Source organism: Pyxicephalus adspersus, chromosome 10 (genome assembly GCF_032062135.1).
Source record: "Pyxicephalus adspersus chromosome 10, UCB_Pads_2.0, whole genome shotgun sequence".
In the NCBI taxonomy this organism is placed as follows: Eukaryota; Metazoa; Chordata; class Amphibia; order Anura; family Pyxicephalidae; genus Pyxicephalus; species Pyxicephalus adspersus.
In genome coordinates, this window is record NC_092867.1 from 12,874,806 (window position 1) to 12,886,305 (window position 11,500).

Genomic DNA, 11,500 nt, shown 5'->3' on the forward strand with positions numbered 1-11,500 from the left:
CAAGAGCCAACCCACTCTTGGAGTACAGAGAAAGGGAGTTGTAAAGTTTACACTAAATCGGTGCTCTACACGGTTTCCTGAAAGCATCACAAGCAACCTGAGTGTGCCTTCCACCAGTCAAGATCTGATTGCAATGCAAATAAAGCACATCAACTCATGATAAATTACTGGTTTCCTTAAGCCCCGTACACACGTCAGATTTTTATCGCCCGATAATCGGCATCGGCCAGATATCGGGCGAAAATCTGCTGTGTGTACAGTCGGTGTCGTCCATCCTGGCGGATCCACGGACGATGGACGACGACCGATTCTAATGCAAGGGAAGGGGGAGAGCGCGCAGCAGGGTGCCGCTCCGTCGCTCTCCCCCTCCCCTCTCCATAGAGCAAGAACGGTGCTGTATGTACAGCACCGTTCATGCATCATGTAGTCCTTTGTCGTTGGAAAGGATTGTGAAAGATCCTTTCCAACGACAAAAATTGCAAGTGTGTACGCAGCTTAATTCACTTTAGGATATCGAGTTGTGTGCTGCTGGATGCCCAGATCTGTCACATTGCAAAATAGAAAAGTATTAAGGCTAAAAATGCATCACTATCATCTAAAAGAATAATAGAAAAGCAGACGAATAAGCCCTCTAGTATGCATATATAATATTTGTCTTTGGGCAGAGCCTTTAAATAAGCTATACAAACCCCAAAATCTTTACTAAACAAGTTAAATGATAACTCAAAATAAAACCAAACGTAGAATTCAAAAGGTTTTACTTATAAATACAATTTCCCATGAAATTATTTCATTATCATTATTTGTGGTTCAGTGGAATATTTTATCATTTGAAAAATTGCACTTTAATAACGAGTGCAGTGTATTAGTTTTAGCAAAGTTTTTTTTTTATAATATCGCCCTTGTACCTCAAAGTAATTTTATATGGGAAATCCATGATTGGTCTTAGAGATAACATATAACTATTACATTTCAAACAAAAAGGGGAACTACTACCAGTAAAGTGTAGAACCCAGTTATGTTTCCCCAGTGAGAAAGATAAGGAGAAGAAAACATGTGTGGGAAACCAGACTTTAGAGAAAGATATGACAAAAAAGGCCGGTACAGTAAAGAAGGAAGAGATGGGAAGAGGAGATCATGGATGCCCAGGGCTAATGCAAACATCAGTTACAACAGGTAAGCTATAATGTAGCTTGGACTTGACTTGTCTAGGATAAGGGTGGATTATTTACAATATAAGATAATACAAGGGGGGAGGAAAATATAATGAATTGACCATAAAAGATATTAGGGTAAAAACAAATTATTCTTGCTAAATGGGGCACTTTCAAGAGTTCACTTCTCTTTATTTCTCTTTAAGAGTTCACATGGGGCTTCCCATATGGGGATGCTGCACGCAGGCACGCCAGAGCAGTAACAGGATCCATTCAGAATTGAAGAACAGAGTACAACACAAGCTAATAGTTATGAACACTACAAGAGGGGATTGAAGTAAGATAAAATTGATTGAGAACCATAGATAGTGAGGTGAATCACAGTATCACCATTAATAAAGATAATTAAAGAAAGGATAAGTAAAACAGAAGACTGCTTTAAATTCTAGTTTCTACACTGCTGCCCCCACCTGATCTCATCTGTATAGATGGGGCTATATGTGCCATAGCAACCAGATATTTCTGTCTCCTCCTTTTCCTGAAGAAGCGGATTTATTCAGTGAAACGCGTTGAAATCAGCAAGGATTTCCCCCATATGTGGGCAATCTAGACAAGAGTATTTAGTTATATCTATTGCACAATTTTTATGGTTTTAACATTAATGTTTTATTGTTTTTACAATAAAGATTTATTTTGATAAGCTACTTGTTTAAATTGATTACGGTTGGCCTCTAAAGTCCCAGATTTTGAGGTAATCTCAGAGTTTGTTTCTTAAAATAGGGATGTGGCCATGTGAAAACTAGAGGGTTGGTGTTTTATTATTTATAGAGTTTTGTTCCTTCAATGTAAAAATAAAAGGAACATACAGCAGTGAAGTAGTGAGACAGCATATGACTATTACATTTCAAACAAAAGGGGGAACCACTAAACTCCACCAGTAAAATCTAGAACCCAGTTATGTTTTCCCCAGTGAAAAAGATAAGGAGAAGACAGATGTGGGAAACGAGACTTTAGAGAAAAGGGGTTAGGAATGGGATGAGAAAGACATGACAAAAAAGGCAGCTACAGTAAAGAAGGAAGAGATGGGAAGAGGATAGCATGGATCTCCCGGGCTAATGCAAACATCAGTTACAACAGGTAAGCTATAATGTAGCTTGGACTTGACTTGTCTAGGATAAGGGTGGATTATTTCCAATATAAGATAATACAAGGTGGGAGGAAAATATAATGAATTGACCATAAAAGATATTAGGGTAAAAACAAGTTAACAAGGTAAAAACAGGCCATTTCAGGCCTCCATGTCACATATCAGGTCCAAATTAGTTTCTTGTAAATGCATGTAAGCACGTTTAATAGAGGGTACCTAGCTCCAATGAAGAAAAAAATACAGTAATGGAATAATTCTTCCCAAAGAAGCAATTTTTCACAAAAAAAAAAAAAAAAACTAACGCTAATATCTTCTTTCTATCCAAAAAAAATCTCCTATCCATATAAAACCCATGTTTGTCCAGAAACTGTTTCAGATTCATGGCAAGAATAAATTCAGAATTTTCCTACAAAAGTGTTAAGGGAACATGAGGAGAGCGCAGAGTGCCCGTGCCACAGAGCTTATTCTAGATCAAGAGAGAGTAAAGCTGCGTACACACGTGCAATTTTTGTCGTTGGAAAGGATCTTTCAAGGACTACACGATGCATGAACGGTGCTGTACATACAGCACCATTCTGCTCTATGGAGAGGGGAGGGGGAGAACGATGGAGCGGCACCCTGCTGCGCGCTCTCCTCCTTCCCTTGCATTAGGATCGGTCGTCATTCATCGTTCGTGGATCCGCCAGGACAGATCCACGGACGATGAACGACGCCGACTGTACACACGCCAGATTCTCACCCGATATCTGTCCGATGCCGATTATCGGGTGAGAAAAATCTGACGTGTGTACACAGCTTAATATAACGCTGAGCAAAATTTTTGAGGTCTCAGTTTAGAAAAGATCCACATTAAAGCCTCAATGTATGCTGAAGAGCAGAGGAGGGTATCTACACCTGTGCACTGGGGCCCAGGGCCCAATAGCTTGTACTGAGCTTAATCAATCTGTGCTGCTCAATGATAAGGGTAAAATCTGGAGACCTCAGAATTTCCAGGGTTTCGGGTGCATAAAAGGTGTTTTTGGCTGAACCTGTGTATTTTCCCCTGAGACAAAAGCTGACAAAGTATTATACACATATTTTTCGGAGTAGTGGAGAATAGAATAGAAAAGAAAGCATCTAAGACAGATTATAACAACAGGAAGGCTGGTGTGGAGTTCATTGTTAAACTCATGGAACGTATACAAGATAAGTTTTGGGTTCTGAGTGAGATTCCTATCTGCCAATTTAATTTTAGTAATTGACCTTAGTTTAGGCTTTTGCTTATTAGCCAATACAGTACCACGTTTGTCCAGATTCATTTTGCAAGGAAAGAATAAAGTGAGGATTTAATTTGTATTCTGCTTGGAGATCATTAAATGCTTTCACCTTGTTGATATGCTGATTGTAGGCTCTTTAGCTAGGAGAGGCAAGCTGAATTAAGGCTTTTTTGGATAGTTGTGCATTGCTCAATTGGGTAAAGGATAAGTATCCCCTGGGATTTAAAGTGTGAAAAAATCGTTCATTTCATGTTGTAGGTCATCTCACACTGTACCGTAACTCATTAAACTTCGTCACTTCTTAGTCACCAGTGGACATAGAACAGCCACTTCCCTGGCCCCTCAAGTTGAAAAACTACTGCACCATGACTGTACCAGGTGGTGAACAAAATACAGGCTGTAATGATAAAAGTGATAGGAGCAGCAAACAGAAAGATGGGATCAGTTTCATAACACTGAAAATTGAAAAAAAACAACTTGGTTACAAGTACATGCTATAATAGAAATATCACCAAAGACCCATCCAAGGTGCCTGAGAGCAACAAGTTGCTATTATGGTTCCTTTTAACATCTAGTAGTGTATATAGGAGCTTTTTAGAAAGGCAAAGAAAAACACCCCAAGTATTGGTGCGAAAATGTGTCAGTTTCTATCGAAATCTGCAGGGGAGCAGTTCCCAGAAAACTGGATCTCCATATCTATATAACCACTCCATCAGCTTTGGGGGAGGTATAATTGTGGAAACCTTTGTTGCATTGTACCAGGATATTGAAGCCTTGGAAATTATAGGTGAGTAATGTAAGCCAAGGATCCATGTTTGGTCTTTTATATCTCCTTCATTATTTCGTTTTTAATTATTAACAGCAGAGATTTGTTGATTACCCACCAGAGGGAGCTTTGTATTTTTTTCATTCTCATTCAATCTCTGTGCTGAGAAACCATGTTTATAGATATTTTTAGGATATTAACCACACAAGAAGTGCATTGTTTTCAAAGGCTTGCTTCCGAAACCTCTTCTTAAACATCTTTACAAACATTACAGGATTCAGTGTTTAGAGTTTGGAAAAGAAAGTCAGTGGTAAGAATATAATAGCAATAGAATATTTTAAAATAAATATAAATGGATTGCTTCCCTAGATCATCCACCTTTAGCAGTATTTGAAAGGCTAATTTAAGGCAGACATCATATGTACAATGGAATGGGAGACCAGAAGTGCTAGCCAGTCAAGTACCACTGCTCTGCATAATAAGCACCAACGAAAACTGACAGAAGCAGAAAACAGAATGATGTCATCACCAGTGTGGAGCTTCTATCGTATTGCCCAACATCAGTTAGTCAGTGAAGAGAACACAACTGTCTGCCAGGGCTATGCTGATCACAAGATTGGTTGTCTAGAATTCTATTTTATCATTATTCTGTAAATGTTGTTTACCAATCTATCCTCTAGAACAGAGGTGTCCAAACATTTTGCAAACAGGGCGAGATTTGGTGAGGTGAAAATGTGTGGGGGCCAACCATTCAGCACGTACTCAGGGTTAGTGTCTGCTTGGTCTGCGCTGGTCCCACACAGGGTGACGTGAGAGATTCCCTGAGTCCGGTGTCAGTGGAGGCTTCGTGCAGAGCATGTACTTGGAATCAGAGTGGGCATGGTTCGTGCAGGTCCCGCACAGCACATGTCCACTATAATGACCTAGGGGATTCCCTGTGCACACATGGGGACTCCCGTGTTGTTTATGACTGCCAAGTAGCTGGCTGCTAATTGCAAGGCAGTTGATCAACTCTAATGAAATATAAAATAGCTTTTTTGTAGGCGTTTATATTATACTGTGGTCAACAGTGCTGGCGGGCTGCATAATATTGATTTTATGACAAAGGCTGTGGGCCGGTGGAAATCTAAACATGGGCCGCAATTGGCCCCTGGGCCAGACTTTGGACATGCCTGCTCTAGAAAAACTTCAATAAAATTTATTGAGATAAAAATATTTGTTTTAAGTGTTTTATATATACATCATGTCAAAAACAGACATAGAAAAAAACTTATAGTATACCTAAAATGCATTGTTTAGTGTTCCATGGTATTATGTTGTCTTGGCTGAAAGAATACACAATCTTAAATGTGCTGAACAGGGAGTAAAGGTCAACAATTCCACGGCTAGCTCACAAAACGATTTTCTGCTCTTGTATTGATGTAGATGTGAAGATGTGGCCAGCTCTGTAAAAAACTAGGAAGCATTTCTTTATCTACAGCCAGGGCCACATTTTACCGCTGTGCTTTGGCTTTATCGAGCTTGTACAAATCGAGGGAGCTGAACATAATGTTGCTTATGCACTGCCATGATCAATACTGATCAGTAAAGAAGTCTAGCTTTTGTTTCCACTCTCCACTCATTACTAATAAATAACAAGATTTTATGTGTCTTTCTTAAGACATTTCGGTTATTTTGTGAGATTTAAAGGAAAGTTTTAGTGTTTTTTTTGCCTTCTCTTGTTTTTCCTTCCCATTCCAACCTGATAATGAAGAAATAAAAATCTTTTCTTATATATCCTATTTTTTAATTTTATGTTATCACCTAACGATAATTCAGGCAAATCATAACTGGAGTGAGGGGCCGACATGGTGCTGTCCATAGCTTCCTGCATACATCACAAAAATCTTGCCTCTAGGCAGTAGGCTAGCTCTTGGAAAGAGTTATGCAAATATCGAAATGCCCTTATGGTTGAGTGTCAGACAAGAGGAGTTGGCAATTTTTCTAACAGTAACTACCAGGTCATAGGCTTTATTATAAATAATATTATTAATAAACAGTATTTATATAGCACCAACAAATTGTGCAGTTGAGTTTTACTGTTCCTTCTCACATTCTCACATTGTCTAGAGGTCTACTAATCCACTAGAAGCACTGTACTTTTCATTTCTTGTTTTAACACTCTCTGTTTTCTTCCTACCTCTCTGACCACTGCTTTCAAGTTTCTTTCAATGGTAATTCCTCCTCTCCTACTCACCTCACTGTTGGTGTTCCCCAGGGGCCAGTCCTTGGACCGGTTCTCTTTTCTCTGTACACCTCCTCTCTCAGTAGTCTCATATCCTCCTTTGGCTTACAGTACCATCTGTATGCTGAAGACACTCAAATCTATCTGTCCACCCCTGACCTGTCTCCTTCAGTCCTGGATAAGGTTTCATGCTGCCTGTCAGCCATCTCATCATGGATGTCTGACAGATTTCTGAAACTCAACCTGGATAAAACAGAACTCGTCACCCCCCCTCCCCCAACTCCAAATCTCCCCCTGACATCTTTCTAACTGTTATTCGTCCCTCCCATCAGGCACGTTGTCTTGGCATCACCCCTGATTCTGCCCTCTCATTTACTACTCATATTGACAACATTTCCAGGTCCTGTCACTTTCACCTACGCAACATCTCCAAAATCTGCCCCTACCTGTCCCCAGAGACCACCAAACTCCTTGTACACACTCTCATCATCGCTTGTCTGGACTACTGCAACATCCTCCTCTCTGGTATTCCACTAACCCGACTCTCTCCTCTACAATCTATTATGAATGCTGCAGCCAGACTCATCCATCCTTCCCACCGCTCCTCTTCTGCTGCATCTCTTTGTAGTTCTCTTCATTGGCTTCCATTTCATCTTAGAATCAAATTCAAGCTTCTGTGCTTTGCTTTCAGATCCCTCCAAAATTCTTTTCCCACTTACCTTTCTGACCTGGTAAAAAAATACTCCCCTAGTGGCTCCCTTTGCTCCTCCATAGACCTACTACTGACTTCCTCACTCATAACCTCATCACATGCACGACTCCTATTTGGCTTGCTCCTACTTTCTGTTCATTTAACTTTCTGCTCACTTCCCACTACTACATATCTCCCCTCCTATTGTGTGTCACTTTCCCAACCTTCTAGATTGTAAGCTCTTCGGAGCAGGGTCCTCTCCTCCTGTGTCACTGTATGTATATGTCTGTCATTTGCAGCCCTATTTAATGTACAGTCCTGTTTAACATTAATATTATTAATACACATTAGCAACTCATTCCAAAATAGGCAATATGTATACCATACTTGGAGAACATGGCATACTCTAGGTTTGCTCTACTCCAGCATTGGCAGCTTCTTGATCCCGTCTCTGCTACATCCAGTTATGCAGAAACCTTGTCAGCTGCTACCTCTGGGCTGCTATCTTCCTAAATTGGTCAATGGCTAAGCTTGCACACAGTCACATTACTTTGTTGTATTGTACTTTTACTTAGATTCATTCTCTGCATTTTGTAGCGGATAGAACTAGGCTAATTTGTTTAGTACTTAGATAGTTAGTACTAGTTAGTCCTACTGCCACTATGATCAAAACAATTTGCTACCTACAGTGGAGTGTTGAGCACAGCAGGTCAACATTCCCAATAGTTTCTGAATACAAATCAGGTAAACATTTTTATCCATCAGAGTTTAGTTAAAGGGGTATCAAAAAGATGAACAAAGAGCAAAGAACAACAGGGGATTTAGTATGGCATATAGTAATTTATATGTAGTTATTAGGATATAAATAATGATTATACAAATAACAGTCTAATGACTTGATAGTACATACATATTTGTGAGTAATGTCCTTGTTTTGACCCTTAATGACTAGAGAGTTATAAGGACCTGGTGCTATACAGAAAACAACTGCTAAAATTAGTAAGGCAATATTACCAGTTAAACTGGATCCCGAACCCGACGCGTTTCGCTTTAAGGCAAAACTTGTATAAAGACATAGTTTATGAGTTGAATAATATTCAAATGTAATAATAACAAAAAATACAAATAAAAAATACATATTCTAGTTACTCTATTCTAGTGATTGCTAAATTTCAAATATATATTTGTACATTGAATATTGATCAACCTGTAATCTATGTCTTTTTATATTTTTTCCTTTATTAGTACTTTCACTGGTTTTCCCTAAATCCCCTGAGGAAAGCCTAAACTAGCTAAATGCGTTGGGACCCAGGATTCAATTTAACTGATATAATACACCCACCTTATATACAATTACCTAGTTGGAGGGGTATTTACCTTTTTCTACAGGTAGGGCCTATGTCAAGGAATTGATTTGTAACAGAGTCGCATTAAGTAAGAAGACAAAGTTATCGAAAAAAAATCTCCAACTAAAGGCTTATGTACAAATCCTAAGTTGAAGAACAAATATCTAAAACTGTAAAAGTCACCTTAAAAATAATCCAAAGTAAACCCTGCAATAATAACCTAAATGTAGGTCTATTGAAATTATGCCATATTTTTCCTAGAAGTGGTAGAAGAGACTATATTTTATGTGTTTCACTTCTGCAACTTTCCTTGGTATAATATATGAAGCATAAGGTTTGATGCAAGGCATTTTTCAGAATAGAATTCATATGCCAATGACTTGGTCACAAGGACATTTTGTACTTGCATGGAAATAAACACAATTTATAAAAGAAGAAAAACTTGGAAGAGAAATCACCACAGGTACACAGGCCTAATATAACAGAAGGGTTAATTTGCGATAAAAAAAAATAAGTTAGAACATGGGAAAAATAAACTATGCTTTAGAAACACTCTAGAAATTGTGCTTCCAATTTGCTTTATGAACTTGCTTCTGTCGCATGTTTACTGTCAGCAGGATTAATAGTGCAATGTGCTTTAAAGGCTGCAGGGCAACACACAGGGATATTTATTGCAACCATGCAGCATCACAATATTATATGCGTGGTACACAAGGTTGGGTGATCTATTGAAGGTTCTTGCAAAGGTCGTCGGAAAATGCAGTGTTCTGAAGAGGTTCTGTCCTATGAGAAGCCCTATTACTGTGAATGTGTGCTGTACTGCTTTTCACCCTCTACAGTGTTAGGAATCCACTTCACAGTTCTTTACAGATCAGTGCAATATTTTACCCAGCACAGAAGAAAGACAGTGTCTTGTCTCTAGAGGCAGAAAATAGTTATTTAGTTAAACAATGTTTGGAATTTTTAGCAAATGGTTTACAAAAGTTTGAGACTGGACTAAGCTGTTAGTAACAATATTATCACTGTGCAAAATTTATTTGGCATCAGGGCAGTTTTAATCATAACAGAAAAGCACTGGCTCACAGTTAGCATTTTAAAGTTTACAAAAAGAAAAAGTAGCAGTTATAGCGGTATTTGTGCAATTTAGTCATACAGTAAATATTGGTTTCATTAGGCAGCTCTACGCCAACATTTAAATACACACTTGGAAAACATAGATTTATAACCTAATGTATGAATTCCATACAATTTTGCAGACTTTCTGACACCACTTTGATTCCTGCTAGCTTTTCTACCTACCCAGTCATGTCTACTACAGCAGTACACAGACGTTGCACACCGCGGTCTCTCTCCTTCTCTCCTTCCAGCCCATTAGATGAAAAATGAAGAATATTCAATGCAAACTTTATATTAAATGCTTTTAAAGTTGCCATAGAGACAGCTTTTTTTATGTTTATACATTAGCTGAGGTGGTAATGTCTAAAAAATGTAAGTGAACATTTTTGCTTAAAGTCCTTCCATAAAAACTGATATTTTTTGAATAGTTTCATATTTAAAAGACGTTTTTTTTTTTTAGGTCCAGCAAAGCTGATTCCACTTCAAAGGCTAACTATGAATGGGGGAATTCCCTGGGCAGTTGCCAAAATAGGATTTAAGGTATGTTTGCCTTTTTTACCTACTAAAGGATCAGAGCAGCAATTTTATCTCTCAACTACATTTCACCAGAAATGAACCAATAGCATTTGTTCTGTGAAGGAAAAAAACAATATTTCATAACATACCATACCATAGAACGTTTGTAAAATTGCGCAGTTTTATACTGATTGAACACAAGTAAAATTCACCCATTACAAAAGTAGAAAAAAAAGTAAATGTACATACCAGTACAATTAAAAATGTAATTGCACAAAAGAAAAAAAAATATTTTTGCTGAGCAACAATTGACTTAAAGGATAGATACCTGACTGCAATGTCACAACCTCCTTCACCTCTCCACCTGATAATCATAATAAACATAATATGCACTGGTAGACTACAATACCATGATCTTTATATCCAATCAATCAACATCTCTGATTGGTTTCTGTTCCCCTCCATAGCCACTAGACATTTATTGGTGTGCAATTCCTCCAACTGCTTTCATTCAAAGTATGAAAGACTTTATAAAGGTCAAAAATTGACGGAAGACATTCACTAACATTAAAATTACATAAAAATGGTGGTATGGTGCATGTTCAGTTTAGTCTGGTGATACTGTAGGCTAATATGTTTATTCTTCTTAAGTAAACAAACACTTCTCATCTTCGACACTGCATCATTATGTACACACTTTTGTCAGAGCTTTCACATTCTTTAAAACATACATTATTCCATTTTGATCTCCAGAGGTATTACATGTGTTCTGCATGTAAAAGGGCAGGCAACACAGGTGAATAAATATATTTTGTGTACTTTTTGAGAGAGTTTAACATGGGAAAGATCTTAATGATCAGCATATGATTTCCAATAAAAAGCTTATAGAAACATACAAAGGAGATGATAATTAAGTTTGTTAAAAAGATGTGTCTGATAGATTACAGAGTTTTAGTTTTGCCAATGTTTAAAAACACTTTTTGCCTGCTTTGAAATTGAAATTTTCTTAAAATATAAAAAATAGTATTAAAATGAAACTAGATTACCCTTGGTCCTCTAACACCCCCTTGCATGACAATTTTTAAAATGATCATTATATTTATCTTTATCGAGCCTCTTCTGGCAGATCATTTGATGAAAAGGCCCCACAATGGCCCCACACACATAGCTGGACACACTCTAGACCTGGTATTTTCCAAACTCTGCAACCTCACCCTCCTTGACAACTCACCATTCCCCCTCTCTGATCATAACCTTATCACTTTCAACCTATCAAACCCTTGC